This window comes from Lathyrus oleraceus, chromosome 3 (assembly GCF_024323335.1).
Source record: "Lathyrus oleraceus cultivar Zhongwan6 chromosome 3, CAAS_Psat_ZW6_1.0, whole genome shotgun sequence".
NCBI lineage: Eukaryota > Viridiplantae > Streptophyta > Magnoliopsida > Fabales > Fabaceae > Lathyrus > Lathyrus oleraceus.
Genome location: NC_066581.1, coordinates 96,842,395 through 96,863,212, shown reverse-complemented (window position 1 = coordinate 96,863,212; position 20,818 = coordinate 96,842,395). Strand labels below are relative to the sequence as shown.

Below are 20,818 nucleotides of genomic sequence, written 5' to 3'. Positions count from 1 at the left end.
ACAATCTCCAACATCAAAGTTGTATATCTTTTCAATATGGTCAATCTAGACTAAAATTTTGCATCATTTCGATTTTCCATGACAAAGTTATAGGCATTTGAAGTTAGGTACTTTTTCAAATTCAATGAATTAGGTCCAAGATGACCTATAATGTTTTGCATTATCACATGTATTTATTTTTGGATTATGAAATTTTGTCCAACATAAAATTTTAAATATTTCCAATTCATTTGGTCTCACTTCCAAATCATAAAAATTAAAGAAGTTATGCCCTTGGTAAGTTGACCCAAAATTAGGGTTTCAGTCAAAATGACCTATAATGTTTTGAAATGAATGATGACCTTCCAAGCTTCAAATGAATTTTTAATTAACATGAAAGTTGTTCATATGGTTCTTAAGAATATTTTTTCTCTTGGGGTCATCTTCATTTTTCAAACACATCAAACATTATATCTCATTGAACCTTAGCTTAGTCAGATGACTGGACTGGTCAACTTTTCAAGGCCAAACTTCCAATCTTAATGAATAAATGATTGAGGGGTCTCAAATAGGATCATATATGCATAAAATGATGAATGAAATAACTTCCCTTGATTAAATTTGATCATAGGTTGAAATTGCTTCATGGGCAAGGCACAATCAAGCACAGTGAAATTAGGGTTTCCTTGGGGAAACAATCTTCAAGCCCTTTGGGTTATCTTGATCAAATTGACAAATTGAGATACTTGGGAGACATATATGATGATTAGGATCTTTGTGTACCATTTTCATGCTTTCTCTCATCTTTATCTAACTATTTCATTGGACTTAGGAGCCTCCTAGGAGCATTGTGGAGCATATGATCACTTGAGCTTCAAAACAAAAAGAGTTAGTGACATATTTTTGTGCTTTTGGTTAGTAATCAAAAAGGAAAAGCAAATAATATACAATACAAGCATGCTTGGTGATCTCAAAACACTCAAACAAGTCCCAACCCTAGGGTTAAGGAGCCAAACATGCTATGATCCTTGAGGCAATGCACTTGTGCAATAACATGATGCCATGAGGGATCTTAGGGTCAAAATTAGGGTCTTATAGTGTCAATCGATGAAAACATTGTTGGACTACCCAAAACAAGTGGAGAAGGGGACATTTGCATCACGGCCGAATGAATTTACAAATCATCATTCGCGGGCAACGTCGCAAGCTTGCTCACACGTTCAATTGGACAAACCATTGCTTTTCATTGTCTTGAAACAAAATACCTTTCGTTTGAGAAAGGGTTTAAGGGTTAATCGCACGGCGGCGAGAAAAGAATTTGATTGGTTTGATGTGTTTTGAGTAATGGCGAGAACTTGGATGAGCGAGATATCCATCTCGAATCCTAGTCTCAAGAGTGCGTGGTATCCACCACGTTCCATTTCCATCTTATTTACGAAAAGGTTTGATATATTTATGTGTTTTTGAGATTTGATTGAGAAAAGGGTTTGACAAAACTATGTTGACAAGCTTGAATGATGGCGAGAGCTAAGATAGGCGAGATATCCATCTCGAATCTTAGTCTCAGGAGTGCGTCGTATCCACCACTTTCCATTTCCATTTTTATTGAAAAGTATTTGATAAGCATTAAGTATCTTTGAGTTTTATTAGGAAAATGACTTGACGTTGGATCAAGTATTTGATAGACATTTAAGAAAAATTTGAATGAAGGCTTGAGAGAAATGGAGTAGGTAGGTTGGGATGATGGCAAGAGCTAAGATAGGCGAGACATCCATCTCGAACCCTAGTCTCAGGAATGCGTGGTATCCACCACGTTCCATTTCCATTTTTTTATTAAAATGTCTTAAATATGAATCAAGTTCTTTTGAGTTTTTATTGTGAAAATGGCTTGACGTTGGATCAAGCAATTGATGGGATGATTGAGGAAGATTTGAATGACATGGTTTGAAAGAAATGGAATAGATAGAAATGGATGAATAGAACTGGATGGATTTGTTTATTGAGAAAATACTCGATGTTGGATCGAGTTTTTATTTTTTTGATCTTTTTCTGAAAAGAAATTGATTTTATTCTCGTGTTAGTAACTAGCTAAACAATCAAGCAAATAAAGAAATAAAATGGTAAAATTATTACACATCATGGGAGAGGAGGTACATTTTTGTCGAATGGGGATTCAAAGTAATGACATAATTAAATCGGACCTAACCAACAAGCAATGCAATGTACGAGTGTAGGTGCAAAGGAACCGTTTCATTGTAAGAAAGCCCAAGAGTAAGCTATGTGAGGTTGATGGCGACGCTTAAAAGCAACCAACTTACAAGGGTGTGGAGATGGGGGAGTTACAACTAAGTTATGTGCTCAAAAACTGGTTTATGCATCATGACAATCATCGAATGATCATGTGCGACAAATCGAAATGCGGTGAAATTCTATTGTTATATCGGTAACCTAATCATGGATAAACAACATAAGGATGGTTGGATCCATAAATTAAAATCGATACTTTATTGGAAAAAAAAGGGTAAACATTAAAAATAATGAGTATCGGAGAAATTATAATAAAACATAAACATGAGAGGATTAAAAAGAATAACGTAAAAAGAAATTAAAATGCTACAAAACCAAATATGCCACACACAGGTATCGAACCCACAACTAAGAGGGAGATGAACTATCTCCATTTCCACTCGGCCATGACTTGCCTGCTGCTAGACTAAGACCAACAAAAACCTAAGTGCTAACCAGAACCTTCCAAAGAAAAAAAAATAAACAAAAAGGCCAAACATGGGCCATTGGATTAGGTTTGTCTAAGGCCCACGAACCTAAGTCCCAGACTCGGGTCAGTGGAGGCCCACTTCAACAGTGTCCAAATGCGAAAAGGGCCAGGAGGGAAGCTCAACGGTCACCCTAGCCGCCTGGCTGTTGGGTGACCGAAATGAAAAGTCTGCCAACAATAATGGTTGGTCTGCGGGCTTTAATGAAAAAAAGCAGATAAAAGTGAGAAGCCAGCCTTGGGTACTACGAAACGTGGAATTCATTATTTTAAAACAAAAAAAAGCTGGTAGTACCGATGAACACAACATAAGGGAAAAAAATATGAAAAACACAAAAAGAAGGTAACGTAACCAGATAACCCTCTCCCTCTCGAGAAAAACAACTTGCTCCCCATCCCAAGGAACTTCTCTCCCTCTTTCTACAGTTGCGAACGGGAGGAGAGCAACCACCATCAAAAACGAAAATCATGGATCGCGCATCAACAATATTTAGAACGACGAAACAACAAAGCAAAACTAGAAGCTAAACATAAATAGCTCTCTCTCTATTTCCGATCAAGCAGGAATCATCATCGGTCGGGAGCAAAATGGGAACCAATCGTGTGTAGTCAGAGAAGAAAGAAACTCACCAGTGGAGACAAAGACGGTCCACGAAACGGACAAGTAATCCTGGCCAATCCTTCCTCCGAACGCCTATCTAATGGCTTGTTCTTCCTCCCTGTGAACCTAACACGCGTGATGTTTTGCAGAGGTCTAGTCCGACGAGAACGGGGATTCTATGTGAAGTTCTGTTACTAACTCTCAAAGAAATTTTGAACTCTAGGGTTTTGTTCCCCAAACAATCCTGCAGAACTCTCCTTTTTTCATGAACAGTAGCGGCTCCCTCCTCTCAAAATAAGGGTTTGTGCCTTCTTATACGCGTGAACAATAGGGACTACGGGAGTGGATTGGAATTTTTCAGTAGTACATAGTTGCTTTCTCAACCTTGTGTGGTCCCTCTTCTCAACTCCTCCACTTACTCTTTTATCGTCGGTAATAACCAATTTACCTCTATAAACTCACTTAGACGAATAAGGCTATGCGTTTTTGGCATTATATTGATTTTGTGTGTTGTGTTGTACCAGGTTCTCTTTTATTGTGGCTAGTAGACCATCACTCTACTGCTACGGGTTAGCCTAATCGACATTGCGGAGAAGTTGGCATTCAGTGTAGCAATCCTTGAGTAAAAAGGACGTCCTCCCAAACTTGATGAGGCCCTATTTTGATGTGTTTGTATGCGGCTATTACTCTCAGGCGAGGACGAGCCGGTGAAGAATTATTATGTATTTTTTCAGTGTTGTTGATGCACGAGATTGTTGGTTCACAGAATTTAACCATGGTTGATTCAGGTTCTGTTGCGTCATCGACATGCTTGGCAATTGCATTTTATGTTGCTGATTTGAGTTGACCTCGCTCATGGAGGATTGCAATTGCTGCAATTGATGATGGTGTTGCTGCAGGTTTGGGTTCCGCGACCGGTGTTGTGGCTTTGCTTGTGTTTAGCAGTTGGGGGTGTTAACGTTAGCAACTTTGTTTCATTTTACTGTTACAAGCTTCTGTTGCAACTTTGTTTCGGGAACGGTTAGGGATGATTAGAGAATTAGCGGGTGTTACGGTTTATTACACAACTTTTTTGTGTTGAATTGTTTTGGCTATGTTGCATGTTTCAGGACTGTAAGCGTACATTTGCACAACTATTTACCGGTTGCAAATTAAACACCTAAAAAATTTTAAGAAACCAATTGCTCTAAAATCTTAATATATTAGTAGAATTGAAGTTAGTCCTAACCAGCACTTCACTTTTTTAAAAGAATTCAATTGCCAAAATGGTAGAAGATGATCCATTAATAAGAAAGCGTGAACTTTTTCCATTTTGTAAGTATGGCACTTACATTCTGAATCAAGCTATCAGCTGAACTATGGGGCATGTCTGTTGCATACTTCATCATTGCATAAAATAAAGCTCCTACACAATCATCAGTTATTTTATCGTACTACAACTTCAAAGAGTTGATTTCTAAAGTCAAAATGGACGTCTTGTATGTTTTCATGCACAACTCTGAAAAAATTTGCTTCAAACTCCTTATCAAAGTCATCTCTTGAATCGTCATTATGATCACCATCTGAGTCATTGGCATTAGGTATCAACTCCCTAGAAGGTGGAAGAGTATTGCCATCGTGAATTAACTCCAGTTCATCTTCCATAGCTTTCACTACCTCCACAATTTTATCTTCAGTAACAGGTGCCACTGAATGCCTCCACTCTTACTCACATTCACATTTTGGCCAAACATAACCAAACCCCACCAAAAACCTAGCTCTAAAGTAGGGTTAAAATGCATCCAATGATTCAGAAGCAAATTCTTCATATGACTTATCCACTGTGCTTATGATGACACTAGTACTATCAGCATATTCGAGCTCTTCATCGCTATATTCCTCAATTGTCTGTTGTAGTAGCGATACTTGTGAATAAGGAGGAACAAAAAATTCATGCCCAACTATAACCTTTAAAAACATTATTGCACCCGATTCCGGAATAGATCCTGATTTCGTAATCACCCCATCACATACAATGGAATGCCTAAGTTCACAACCATCTTCTATGGTGACATTGTCCCATATGTATCACTCCCCTATGTGTACATTTGACCCGATTTTACAATCTCCTCCAACAACAGAATTTAAAATATTAGTGTTCTGGCCAATTTTGGTGCCGGATCCTATAACAAAGAACGGGCCGACAACAGCTGATTGTGATTGGGAAACTTCAGAGCCATGATATATTCCCTGTCTTTCAAGCTTAGTAGTTGTGTTGCCAAAATTCATAATATCAGGAACCAGTGAATATGTCCATCTATGAATTATATCTTTGCTGATTGTGGCATAGCTCCAAAAATTATCGACCCTTGCAGCATAGTCTTGAGCGGATTTCATGCACAAATATTTTATATCCCATTATATCACCAACGAGCAGTCCCTTGACAAAATGACGGCGAAGATGTTGGTAGTCAAAATTGTCTATAAATAGGGTAGGGACTTCTGATTTTATCAAATGATAATGGGTTCCATGTCTTGCTTGACCAAGGGGAAATAATCACCCCATACCAAGACGAATGGCTAGGCCCAAAGGTTTATGGAATAGCAGGTGGTAGTAGGTCAAAACAATGGTGGATACCTTTGTGACCAGATGAAATGGTCATGAGGAGAAATGTAAATGAATGATTGATGGGAGAAAATTTCAAGACCAAAATTAGGGTATGACAGTTGCCCCTATTTAAACATCCCCAACCAGAGGAATATGAAACGACACCTCTTCATTGGATCGCAGTGGGGGATGGTTAAATAACATGGAGACCCAGATTTTGATCCTGAAAAAAAATGCACATGCTATGATATGATATGAATGGGTGAAGGACTATTTTCGTGATTTTTATCTGCTAGAGATATGATGAATCCTGGTAGGGTATTTTATGCAAGACAGACAAATCTGTGGGGAATCACAGACACCAAGGTATTGATGGGCCACCAGAAACGACAAAAAGGGTAGAAACTCATTGGGGATGACAGTCCTACTGGAGAATCAGACACACACTGGGGAGTACTCAAAGTGAAAGTTGATAAACGACACTTAGAATACAAGAGATTTCGTCAGTAAGTTCACACATGACTTACTAACAACTCAAATATTATTAAGAGAATTTACACAACAGGTTCATACATGACCTGACAACACTGGAATAATCAAAGAAAAAAGTTCTTCAAAAATAGGTTCAGACATGACCTGGTAATACTGGAATAAAAGGTTCAACAACAGGTTCATACATGACCTGACAATGCTGGGGAATATCAAAATAATTCCGACAGCAAGTTCAAACATGACTTGACAACATTGGAAAATTCAAAGAGAGTATATCAATATGTCCATACATGACCTGATGACAATTTGAATATTCTTGACAAATTCGGAGATTTCTCATAAGAAAATCATCCGATTAAAAATTCTGGAAATTACTGTCAATGAAAGAGTCAAAATGACAACTTTCTAGGCAGTGCTAGGGCCAACAGGATAGAAAACTTTATGTAGGTGCCAACAACAATTGGACTTATACCATAAACATATGGTACAACTCTCTTCAAACAGATTAGTGCCAGTTACAACATGGACTTCAAGGGTGCTGGTGACGACCAGACTTAAAGATACCATTTACAGATGGATTTTATAGATATTGGTGACAAACAGACTTTAAAATGATACCAGTTACAACTGGATTGCGAGGGTGCTGGTGATGACCAGACTTAAAGATACCATTTACAAAATGGATTTGACAGATGCTGGTGACAACCAGACTTTAAAATGATACCAGTTACAACTGGATTTTAGATGCTGGTGACAACCAGACTTAAAGATACCATTTATAAATGGATTTGACAGATGCTGGTGACAACCAGACTTTAAAATGATACCAGTTACAACTGGATTTCAGATGCTGGTGACAACCAGACTTAAAGATACCATTTACAAATGGATTTGACAGATGTTGGTGATAACCAAACTTTAAAATGATACCAGTTACAACTGGATTGCGAGGGTGCTGGTGACGACCAGACTTAAAGATACCATTTACAAAATGGATTTGACAGATGCTGGTGACAACCAGACTTTAAAGTGATACCAGTTACAACTAGATTTCAGATGCTGGTGACAACCAGACTTAAAGATACCATTTGCAAATGGATTTGATAGATGCTAGTGACAACCAGACTTTAAAATGATACCAGTTATAACTGGATTTCAGATGCTGGTGACAACTAGACTTAAAGATAACATTTACAAATAGATTTGACAGATGCTGGTGACAACCAGACTTTAAAATGATACCAGTTACAACTGGATTTCAGATGCTGGTGATAATCAGACTTATCAAACAACGCTAGTAACAACTAGTCTTAGCTCCATGGAACATTACAAATTCTGAAACTGGCAACGGGAAAAGGTTTACATTGAATCAAAATGACTACTCCTATCCCTAATAACAATGACTCCACGAGACTTCGCTTCTGAAGGGAGCAGTCGGATTGATCTTCTACCTTTAGCTCTTCTATGTTTATCAGTGACAACTGGTGCAGTCTATGCCTTTTGTCCTTAATTTTTTCCTGGATCGCCCTTTCGGGTTTTCAATCCACCAGGACGCTCTTTTTTGCCTAAGTCGCCCTTTCAGGTTTTCAACTTAGCGAGCTACCATTTTTTATTATCCCTAACTTTTGCCTACACCGCCCTTTTGGGTTTTCACTCCACTAGGTTTTTGTTAGGTATAATATCTTTTGACTGCATCAGTGTTCACAGGGTGAATGAGCTCTTCTCCATCCATAGTTGTGAGAAACAGAGCACCTCTAGAGTATACTCTTTTTACAACGTAGGGGCCTTCATAGTTAGGAGTCCACTTCCCACGTGAATCTTTGTGTACTGGCAAGATCTTTTTGAGCACGAGATCCCCTTCCTTGAACTCTCGAGGACGGACCTTTTTGTCAAATTCTTTCTTTATTCGTTGATGGTACAATTGTCCATGGCACAGAGCGGTCATACGCTTCTCATCAATGAGGTTAAGTTGATCATAGTTGTTCTGGATCCATTCAGCTTCGTATAGCTTGGCCTCCATCAATATTTTCATTGAAGGTATCTCTACTTTGATGGGAGAGTTGCTTCCATCCCATATACCAAGGAGAATGGGGTTTCCCCTGTTGAAGTGCGAACTGAGGTCCGATATCCATACAATTCAAAGGGTAGCATCTCGTGCCAATCCTTATAAGTTTTCACCATCTTTTGCAAGATCTTCTTGATGTTTTTGTTGGCAGCTTCAACAACACCGTTAATCTTTGGACGATACGGAGAAGAATTATGGTGGTCAATCTTGAAACTCTCACATAATTTTATCATTGTCTTGTTGTTCAAGTTTGAACCGTTATCGGTGATGATCTTGCTTGGGATTCCATAGCGGCATATAATCTCCTTCTTGATAAAGCGAGCAACCACATGTCTTGTCACATTGGTGTAGGAAGCAGCCTCCACCCATTTAGTGAAGTAATCAATGGCGACCAGGATGAAGCGGTGACCATTGGAAGCCTTAGGCTCTATAGCACCAATCATGTCGATGCCCCATATTGAGAAGGGCCAAGGCGATGTCAAAACATTCAGCAGTGTTGGCGGTACATGCACTTTATCAGCATAAATTTGGCATTTATGACATTTTCTAGCATAGCTGAAACAACCGGACTCCATGGTCAACCAGTAATAACTAGCTCTCAAAATTTTCTTGGCCATGGCATGCCCATTAGCATGGGTTCCAAAGGATCATTCATGAATCTCCTTGATTAACATGTTTGCTTCGTGTCTATCCATGCATCTGAGTAGAACCATGTCATGGTTTCTCTTGTAAAGCACATCATTACTAAAAAGAATTTGGAGGACAACCTCCTCGGCGTTTTCTTATCCAACAATGTAGCATCTTCTGGATACTCCTGACTTAGAAGATATCGCTTGATATCATGAAACCACAATTTACCATTAGGGTCTTCTTCAATCCGTTGACAGTAAGCAGGCTTATCTCTTTGCTCAATTCGAATAAGTGGGGCTTCATTACAAAATTTGACTTGGTACATTGATGCTAATGTTGCCAAAGCGTCAGCCACTTGATTCTCTACTCTTGGGATGTGATGGAAAGTGATATCATCAAAGTATTCTATCATCGTTACAACATGAGCACGATATGGGATCAGCTTCGCATCACGAGTTTCCTATTCTCCTTTGACTTGATAAATCACCAAGGTTGAATCTCCATACACCTCAAGGATCTTGATTCGGAGATCAATTGTGGCTTCAAGACCAAGGATACAAGCTTCATATTCTGCGACATTATTCGTACAATCAAAGCATAACCTTGTTGTGAAAGGGGTAAAGCCACCATTTGGATTCATCAAAACAGCTCCCACACCATGACCACTGTAATTGGAGGAACCATTGAACACGAGCTTCCATCGAGATCCTGGTTCTGGTCCTTCATCTGGGCCTGGGATTTCACAATCCTTTATCACCATGATATCCTTATCGGGGAAATCAAACTTCAACGGCTGATAGTCTTCAACTGGTTGATGAGCAAGATATTCTGCTAACACACTTCCCTTGATTGCCTTCTGGGTCACATACTGGATGTCGTACTCTGACAAAAGCATCTGCCAACGGGCAAGTCTTCCAGTCAAGGCAGGTTTCTCAAAGATATACTTTATTGGATCCATCTTCGAGATCAACAAAGTAGTATGGCAAATCATGTACCGCCTCAAACGACGAGCGGCCCATGCTAGCATGCAACAAGTCTTCTCCAAAAGAGAATATCGACTTTCATAATCAGTAAACTTTTTACTCAAATAGTAAATAGCATGTTCTTTCCGACCAGTTTCGTCATGTTGGCCCAGCACGCAACCCATTGACCCTTCAAGCACAGTCAGATACATGATTAATGGCTTTCCTGGGACAGGTGGAATCAAAATAGGAGGCTCTTGCAAGTATTGACGAATCTTCTCAAAAGAACTTTGACAATCAGAATTCCATTCGATAGCTTGATCCTTTCGAAGCAATTTGAAGATAGGCTCACATGTGGCCATCATATGTGAGATAAACCTTGAGATGTAATTCAAACGCCCAAGGAACCCTCTGACTTCTCGCTCGGTGTGTGGAGCAGGAATTTCTTGTATAGCTCGGACTTTGTCGGGGTCCACCTCAATTCCTCGTTGACTAATGATGAAACCAAGCAACTTCCCTGAACGGACACTAAATGTGCATTTTGTAGGGTTTAATCATAATCTAAACTTTCTGAGGCGTTCAAACAGCTTCTTCAGATGGTTCATATGATCTTCTTCATTCTGAGATTTAGCGATCATGTCATCGACATAGACCTTTATCTCCTTGTGAATCATATCATGGAAAAAAGTGACCATAGCTCTTTGGTAAGTTGCCCCGACATTTTTGAGACTGAAAGGCATCACCTTGTAGCAAAACGTGCCCCAAGGGGTAATAAATATGGTCTTCTCCATGTCATCTGGAGCCATCTTAATTTGATTGTATCCAGAAAAACCATCCATAAAGGAGAATACAGCAAAACTCGCAGTGTTGTCTACCAGAGTATCAATGTGTGGTAGAGGGAAATCGTCTTTTGGACTAGCTTTGTTCAGATCCCTATAGTCAACACACATCCTCACCTTTCCATCCTTTTTAGGCACATGTACAATATTAGCTACCCATTGTGGGTACTTCGCCACTGCGAGGAAACCATCATCAAATTTTCATCTGACTTCTTCACGAATCTTCAGGACCATATCTGGTTTTGTTCTTCGGAGTTTCTGTTTTACTGGCGGGCAGTCTGGCTGAAGTGGCAGCTTGTGCTCAATGATGTCGGTGTCCAGGCCTGGCATATCCTGGTATGACCATGCGAATACATCCACATATTCTTGTAGCAGCTTGACTAATCTCTCTTTGACGCTTGCTTCAAGTGTGGTCCCGACTTTGACTTCTTTCTTCTCTTCCTCTGTGCCAAGGTTGATTGTTTCCACCGGTTCTTCATGTGGCTGAAGGGCTTTGGACTCGTGCTCAAGCAGCCTTGCCAATTCGTCGGGGATGTAGCAATCTTCTTCACCCTCTTCTTCCGCTTGGTAGATAGGGGAGTCAAAGTTATGAGAGGGAGTATAGTCATTGGATTCAACGGGGTTATCATTTATTCTGCATGTTTGAATGATTGATTTTTTTTAGAAAAGTAAAAGGTAAAATATGCATAAATGAAAAGTTTTTTGTTTGAAAAGATTGCCATTTTCTTAAGAGAAAGCAAATAAATGAATAATAAGAATTTAACAAAATATCTTTCATTCACTGATAATGATTATTTGAAAATGAAAAGGGGCCCTACAACATGATCCATTAGCCTTGGGAGGAGCTAAGGATTTGAAAGGAAAGAAACAACAATTATTACTTTGACAAAGGAAAAATTTCGGGGATCTCAACTGTAACACCCTTCTAAAATACCCCAATAAATAATTAAAACAACCAAACATAAATCAGAGTATATATGCAATTTAAGGGTGTCACACTTGACACTTCACACCATGTTCCAATTTAACTCGTCATGCTCATTTATTCATCAAAATAAACATTTGCATAATTCGCAGCGGATAGAAATTAACAACGACATGCAAAACATGTAACACATTACATGTAAGGTTATTCAACAACCAAACCGAAAACAAGGCAAAACATCCCGTCCCGATGTTACATCTACCAGAGCATGACTCACTAAGGAACTACACTAGACTCCAAGGACTAGCTTCTACTCAATCACTGCACGTTACCTGAAACATAGTTGTAAGGGTGAGTTCCTCAATCGATATAATAAGCATTATAAAATATTATGTAATGCTAAGTAAATGAACACATCTCATCACCCTAATCAGATCACACATTCAGTAACGGCAACATCAACTCATACTCATAATCATGCTCAACATAAACATCAAAACACACGTATAATATTGGAACACATCCATTCATATTATACACAATACATACATTATGCAATGAGACTCCATGCATGCAGTACCGACTATTCGTGAACACATAGTTCAACCTCACCGATCAAATCCAGATACGGCTACCAAGCTCACTAGTCCCACTCATTTGAGACCTAGTGACTCACATCACTAATTCCTCACCATGGGAATTAGCTACCACCCCAAGGGCTATGCTATGCACGCTAAATCACCTAGCATGCAAACATCAACAACAATCCACAATAACTCATCACTAATTCCTCACCATGGGAATTAGCTACCACCATAAAGGCCACAATATGCAAGCTAAATCACTTAGTCATGCAAACATCAACAATCATCCACAATGGACATATGCTCACACTCTAAGCCATAAACAGTCCATTCGCAATTGCATACATAATAGATACATCCACAGCATTATGCATACAATCATACATCATCCACATATTTATCACATAATCATATCATACCACATAATCAATCACAGTATTAGCACGCTCTACTAATACCCCTACCGCTCAAAACAACGAGTAATGATCCCTATTATATCATACGCCAATATAGGCCAAACATCAAACATGCACACCACATTTAAATATAAATTTTTCACTTTTCACACAGTGTTAACCGGTTAACGCCCTGGGTTAACCGGTTAACGCAACACAGAACACGCTTCCTGGCAATTCACAACAGTGTTAACCGGTTAACACCCTGGGTTAACCGGTTAACGCAAACAGAACAACAACTTCTCATAAATCACAACAGTGTTAACCGGTTAACACCCTGGGTTAACCGGTTAACGCAAGACAGACAGCAATATTTCCACAATTCATAACAGTGTTAACCGGTTAACACCCTGGGTTAACCGGTTAACGCAAGACAGAAAGCTGTTCCTGCGCTAACACGAAGCAGAATGCAGAATTCTCCGCATTTTCCGTCGTTGGAGGACTTCCGGACCTCCGATTCCAATTCCGTAAAAAGCTACACTTTCGGAAAATCAAGACTCATCCAATTACAGATTCAATTACAGCTTTAACATAACTTATTCTTCTCAATTTTTCAGCATTCAACATCCCGATTAGGGTCAAATCAATGGCTTATCACTACCCATTACATGTTAATCCATAATACCCATTAAACGATGATAAACCCCCCTTACCTGAGTTAATCCGGCAATCCTAAAGCTTCAAGCTTTTCCTTCTTCAACCTTCTTCTCCTGCTCTTCCTCTTTGCCCTTTCTCCACTTTCTGTCGCTTCTCTAGTTTTCACGTGAAAAACCCTTTCTTTACCAAATGGAACTCTTATATATTCCCACTTTATATTATTCCAATAATAATAATTCCAAATAATATTCCAATAATAATCTAATTATTTAATTAAATTAATAAATATACTATTAACTTAATTTAAATAATTATCATATTTTATCGGGGTGTTACAACTCTCCCCCACTAAAAGAGTTTTCGTCCTCGAATACATACCTCAAGCGAATAACTCAGGATAAGACTCCTTCATCTGAGTCTCGAGTTCCCAAGTCACATTGCCACCTGCTGGTCCTCCCCAAGCTACCTTTACCAAAGCAATCTCTTTACCCCGCAATTGCTTCAACTCTCGATCCTCGATCCTCATAGGTGATGTTTCAACAGTCAGGTTATCTCTCACCTGTACATCATCTACTTGGACCACATACGACGGATCAGGAATGTACCTCCTCAACTGAGACACATGAAAAACCTCATGCAAATTCGCAAGTGACGGCGGTAAAGCGATACGATAGGCTACCTCCCCTATCCTCTCCAAAATCTGATAAGGACCAATAAATCGAGGTGTCAACTTCTTCGACTTCAAAGCTCGACCAACCCCAGTTATCGGAGTAACACGAAGAAACACATGATCTCCCTCTTGAAACTCAAATGACTTCCTCCTCTTGTCGTGATAACTCTTCTGACGACTCTGAGCAATCCTCATCTTCTCCTGAATCATCTTAATCTTTTCCGTAGTTTGTTGAACAATCTCCGGTTCAACCACAACACTCTCACCGGACTCATACCAACATAAAGGTGTCCGACATCTCCTACCATACAAAGCTTCAAACGGTGCCATACCAATGCTCGAATGAAAACTATTGTTGTAGGTAAACTCATTCAAAGGTAAATAACAATCCCAAGCACCTCCCTTTTCTAAAACACAAGCCCTCAAAAGATCCTCCAGTGACTGAATCGTCCTCTCAGTCTGACCATCAGTCTGAGGATGATATGCAGAACTCAATCTCAACTTAGTTCCCAAAGCCCTCTGCAAACCTTCCCAGAACTTCGATGTAAATCTAGGATCTCTGTCCGAAACAATACTCGACGGAATACCATGCAAACTTACAATTTTCTCAATATACAACTCAGCTAATCTCTCTAACGGATAATCCATTCTGATCGGAATGAAATGAGCCGACTTTGTCAATCTGTCAACAATCACCCAAATAGCTTCAAAATTCTTAATTGTCCTCTGTAAACCAGAAACAAAATCCATACTGATACTATCCCACTTCCACTCTGGAATAGCCAACGGTTGCATTAGCCCAGACGGCTTCTGATGCTCAATCTTTGACTTCTGACAAGTCAAACAAGAATAAACAAAACTCGCAATTTCTCTTTTCATTCCTGGCCACCAAAATAACTTTTTCAAATCATGATACATCTTCGTAGCCCCAGGATGAATACTCAGGCCACTACGATGTCCTTCCTCAAGAATGCTCTTCTTAAGTTCGGTAACATCCGGAATACACACCCGATTAGCAAATTTCAAAACACCATTCTCATCAACTCTGAATTCACCACCTTGACCTTGATTGACTAGAGTCAACTTATCAACCAAAAGCACATCGGATTTCTGACCCTCTCTAATCTCATCCAGAATACCACTCGTTAACTTCAACATTCCCAATTTAACACTATTGTGAGCACTCTCACACACCAAACTCAAGTCTCTAAACTGTTCAATCAAATCCAATTCTTTAACCATTAACATAGACATATGCAATGATTTCCGACTCAATGCATCAGCCACTACGTTTGCTTTACCCGGATGGTAATTCAAACCAAAGTCATAATCCTTCAGAAACTCTAACCATCTCCTCTGTCTCATATTCAGCTCTTTCTGATCAAACAAATACTTTAAACTTTTATGGTCACTGAAAACCTCAAATCTTGACCCGTACAAGTAATGCCTCCATAACTTCAGAACAAATACCACAGCTGCCAACTCTAAATCGTGTGTCGGATAGTTCCTCTCATGAACCTTCAGTTGTCTCGAAGCATAAGCTACAACCTGCTTATTCTGCATCATAACACCACCCAAACCCAACAATGAAGCATCACAGTAAACCTCAAATGGTTCCGATGGACTCGGTAATATCAGAATAGGAGCAGTAGTTAACCTTCTCTTTAACTCTTGGAAACCTTCTTCACATTTTGAGTCCCAAACAAACGCTTGCCCCTTTCTAGTCAACATTGTCAACGGTAACACCAACTTAGAAAATCCCTCAATGAATTTCCTATAATAACCTGCAAGTCCAAGAAAACTCCTTATCTCAGAAACTGACTTCGGAGCTTCCCACTTAGATACCGCTTCTATCTTAGAAGGATCAACAGCAACACCACCTCTTGAAATCACATGACCAAGAAAACTAACCTCTTCTAACCAAAATTCACACTTGGACAGTTTAGCAAATAACTTCTTTTCTCGTAGAACTTCTAAAACCACTCTCAAATGCTCAGCATGCTCTTCTTCAGATTTCGAATACACCAAAATATCGTCAATAAACACCACAACAAACTTGTCTAGGTACGGATGGAAAATCCTATTCATATATTCCATAAATACCCCAGGCGCATTAGTCACACCAAAAGGCATTACAGAATACTCATAATGTTCATACCTCGTTCTGAAAGCAGTCTTCTGAATATCCTCAGTTTTCACACGTATCTGATGATACCCCGATCTCAAATCTATTTTGCTGAACACACTCGCACCAACCAACTGATCCATCAAATCATCAATCCTCGGCAAAGGATACCGATTCTTGATCGTCACTTTATTCAGTTGCCTGTAGTCCACACACAACCTCATAGTACCTTCTTTCTTCTTAACCAATAACACTGGTACGCCCCACGGTGACACACTCGGACGAATAAATTTCTTATCCAACAGATCTTCCAACTGACTTTTCAATTCAGTTAACTCAACAGCAGACATACGGTACGGAGCCATCGATATCGGCCTAGTACCAGGTACCAAATCAATCGAGAACTCAACTTCACGCTCTGGCGGTAATTCATTCACCTCTTCAGGAAACACATCAGGAAAATCACACACCACGGCTAGATCGCAAATCACCAGTTTATCTTTAGCCTCCAAAGTCGCTAACAGCATAAACAACTCTGCCCCATCTGCTACTGCCTCATCATAGGGAGTGTAATACTTCGACAGCTCTGTGAACTTAGCAGCATACTCAGTAACAGACCGGTTGCCCTGCTTCAATTCTAAGAACTCTATCTCTTTCTTTCCTCTGACATCCTCTGGAAAGTACTTCCTCAGGAATCTCTCTCTGAACACCGCCCAAGTGATCTCAGCATTCCCAGCAGCTTCCAACTCAGTGCGGGCAGCAACCCACCAATCATCTGCTTCCTCTGACAGCATATGCGTACCGAACCTGACCTTCTGGTTATCGGCACACTCAGTCACTCGGAAGATCCTCTCGATCTCCTTCAACCACTTCTGAGCACCATCTGGATCGTATGCTCCCTTGAACATTGGAGGATTGTTCTTCTGGAACTCACTCAGTTGACGAGCAGCTCCCAGTCCCACAACATTCGGATTCCCTCCAAGTACTCCAGCTAGCATACCCAGAGCCTCAGCAATTGCAGCATCGTCTCTACCTCTTCCAGCCATCTCTATTCTGAAAACCCAACAAGCTAAAACAATAAGTATTGATAGGGTTACACAACGCCTATCACGTACAGGGAAACAGAATAATTACGACTCGACTCGACCGACTATGCTCTGATACCACTAATGTAACACCCTTCTAAAATACCCCAATAAATAATTAAAACAACCAAACATAAATCAGAGTATATATGCAATTTAAGGGTGTCACACTTGACACTTCACACCATGTTCCAATTTAACTCGTCATGCTCATTTATTCATCAAAATAAACATTTGCATAATTCGCAGCGGATAGAAATTAACAACGACATGCAAAACATGTAACACATTACATGTAAGGTTATTCAACAACCAAACCGAAAACAAGGCAAAACATCCCGTCCCGATGTTACATCTACCAGAGCATGACTCACTAAGGAACTACACTAGACTCCAAGGACTAGCTTCTACTCAATCACTGCACGTTACCTGAAACATAGTTGTAAGGGTGAGTTCCTCAATCGATATAATAAGCATTATAAAATATCATGTAATGCTAAGTAAATGAACACATCTCATCACCCTAATCAGATCACACATTCAGTAACGGCAACATCAACTCATACTCATAATCATGCTCAACATAAACATCAAAACACACGTATAATATTGGAACACATCCATTCATATTATACACAATACATACATTATGCAATGAGACTCCATGCATGCGGTACCGACTATTCGTGAACACATAGTTCAACCTCACCGATCAAATCCAGATACGGCTACCAAGCTCACTAGTCCCACTCATTTGAGACCTAGTGACTCACATCACTAATTCCTCACCATGGGAATTAGCTACCACCCCAAGGGCTATGCTATGCACGCTAAATCACCTAGCATGCAAACATCAACAACAATCCACAATAACTCATCACTAATTCCTCACCATGGGAATTAGCTACCACCATAAAGGCCACAATATGCAAGCTAAATCACTTAGTCATGCAAACATCAACAATCATCCACAATGGACATATGCTCACACTCTAAGCCATAAACAGTCCATTCGCAATTGCATACATAATAGATACATCCACAGCATTATGCATACAATCATACATCATCCACATATTTATCACATAATCATATCATGCCATATAATCAATCACAGTATTAGCACGCTTTACTAATACCCCTACCGCTCAAAACAACGAGTAATGATCCCTATTATATCATACGCCAATATAGGCCAAACATCAAACATGCACACCACATTTAAATATAAATTTTTCACTTTTCACACAGTGTTAACCGGTTAATGCCCTGGGTTAACCGGTTAACGCAACACAGAACACGCTTCCTGGCAATTCACAACAGTGTTAACCGGTTAACACCCTGGGTTAACCGGTTAATGCAAACAGAACAACAACTTCTCATAAATCACAACAGTGTTAACCGGTTAACACCCTGGGTTAACCGGTTAACGCAAGACAGACAGCAATATTTCCACAATTCATAACAGTGTTAACCGGTTAACACCCTGGGTTAACCGGTTAACGCAAGACAGAAAGCTGTTCCTGCGCTAACACGAAGCAGAATGCAGAATTCTCCGCATTTTCCGCCGTTGGAGGACTTCCGGACCTCCGATTCCAATTCCGTAAAAAGCTACACTTTCGGAAAATCAAGACTCATCCAATTACAGATTCAATTACAGCTTTAACATAACTTATTCCTCTCAATTTTTCAGCATTCAACATCCCGATTAGGGTCAAATCAATGGCTTATCACTACCCATTACATGTTAATCCATAATACCCATTAAACGATGATAAACCCCCCTTACCTGAGTTAATCCGGCAATCCTAAAGCTTCAAGCTTTTCCTTCTTCAACCTTCTTCTCCTGCTCTTCCTCTTTGCCCTTTCTCCACTTTCTGTCGCTTCTCTAGTTTTCACGTGAAAAACCCTTTCTTTACCAAATGGAACTCTTATATATTCCCACTTTATATTATTCCAATAATAATAATTCCAAATAATATTCCAATAATAATCTAATTATTTAATTAAATTAATAAATATACTATTAACTTAATTTAAATAATTATCATATTTTATCGGGGTGTTACATCAACCGCCTTCCAGTTGTTCAAAGTTGTCTCACACCGGTAAACCAAACATGGCTCATCTTCATCTTCTGTGTTATCTCCAATTGCATTGACTTGATCTCCATGGATGAATCCTGTACTGAGGAATACTTCCTGGATGCTTCGGGTGTTGTCCTTTGTAGGGACTCGGGCTCCTTTCACAGCGGAAGGCACATATCCTAGACCAAAGCGATCATGCTTCTCACGAACATCAATAAGCTGACCCCAACCTTCAGGGTTTCCTCCTTCAGTGCTAGACTTTGTGCTTTTCAGAGAAGCGAAATATGAACACGCTTTCTCAACAGGGTCCTTTATTTCCATAAAAGTGGCATTGGCTATTTCAATAGCTTGGAAAGAAGTTTCCAAAGCGTCCTCATCAGCCTCGATATATTTGAAGGATGAAAGATGACTAACCATAAAGTCCTCTTCCCCATAAATGATGATCAATTGATTGTCCACCAAAAACTTCATTTTCTAATGTAGAGTGGAGGTAACTGCCCCTGCAACATGAATCTAGGGACGCCCCAATAAGTAGTTATACGCCGGATTAATATCCATGACTTGGAAATTAATCGGGAATATATGAGGGCCAATCAATATGGGCAGTTCAACCTCTCCAATCACGGTTCTCCTGGAACCGTCAAAAGCTTTCACGATCAAGGCACTAGGCTTCATAGCTGGTCCTTGATAAGATAACTTGGCGAGTGTTCTCTTTGGCATAACATTCAAAGAAGATCCGGTATCAACCAAAACTCTTGCCAAAGCATCATCTTTGCATTTTACTGAGATATGGAGAGCACGATTGTGATTTTGTCCATCTTCAGGTAATTCTTCTCCACTAAAGCTTAAAGTATTGCAAGTTGTGATGTTCCCAACCACCCCATCAAACTGGTCTACTGTTATGCTTTGAGTCACATGAGCTCGGGCAAGCACCTTCAACAAAGCCTCCCTATAGGCTTGGGAGTTCAATAGTAGAGACAGAATAGAAATCTTAGATGGTGTCTGATGCAGCTGATCCACAACTTTGTAATCACTTCTCTTGATCAACTTCAAGAATTCAACAGCGTCTTTCGGTTGGACCACTTCGGGTTCTTTAGTGGGAGATGCAACTGTTGATTCCTTGGTCGGCCCTTGAGAAGTCACATTGAACTCAGGCGTATAGATTCAACCACTCCGGGTCATTCTTCTCATTCCTGCAATATTGGTGACATCCTCACTCACAGCTTCTGTCACTTCAACGCCTACACTTCCTTCAACAACCTTGGCTACAACGGTAATCTCATATTTCCAAGGCACGGCCTTGGTGCTCTCATATGGAAAAGGCGTGGGCATAGATATCTCAACAGGCGACGGATGAATATT

At 39.8% G+C, this 20,818-nt stretch overlaps 1 pseudogene; it reads right to left on the bottom strand.

The window, feature by feature from the left end:
• Nucleotides 1-4,636: 4,636 nt before the first annotated feature.
• On the bottom strand, nucleotides 4,637-19,927 carry LOC127129876 (uncharacterized; annotated as a pseudogene).
• Between the last annotated feature and the right edge of the window lie 891 nt (nucleotides 19,928-20,818).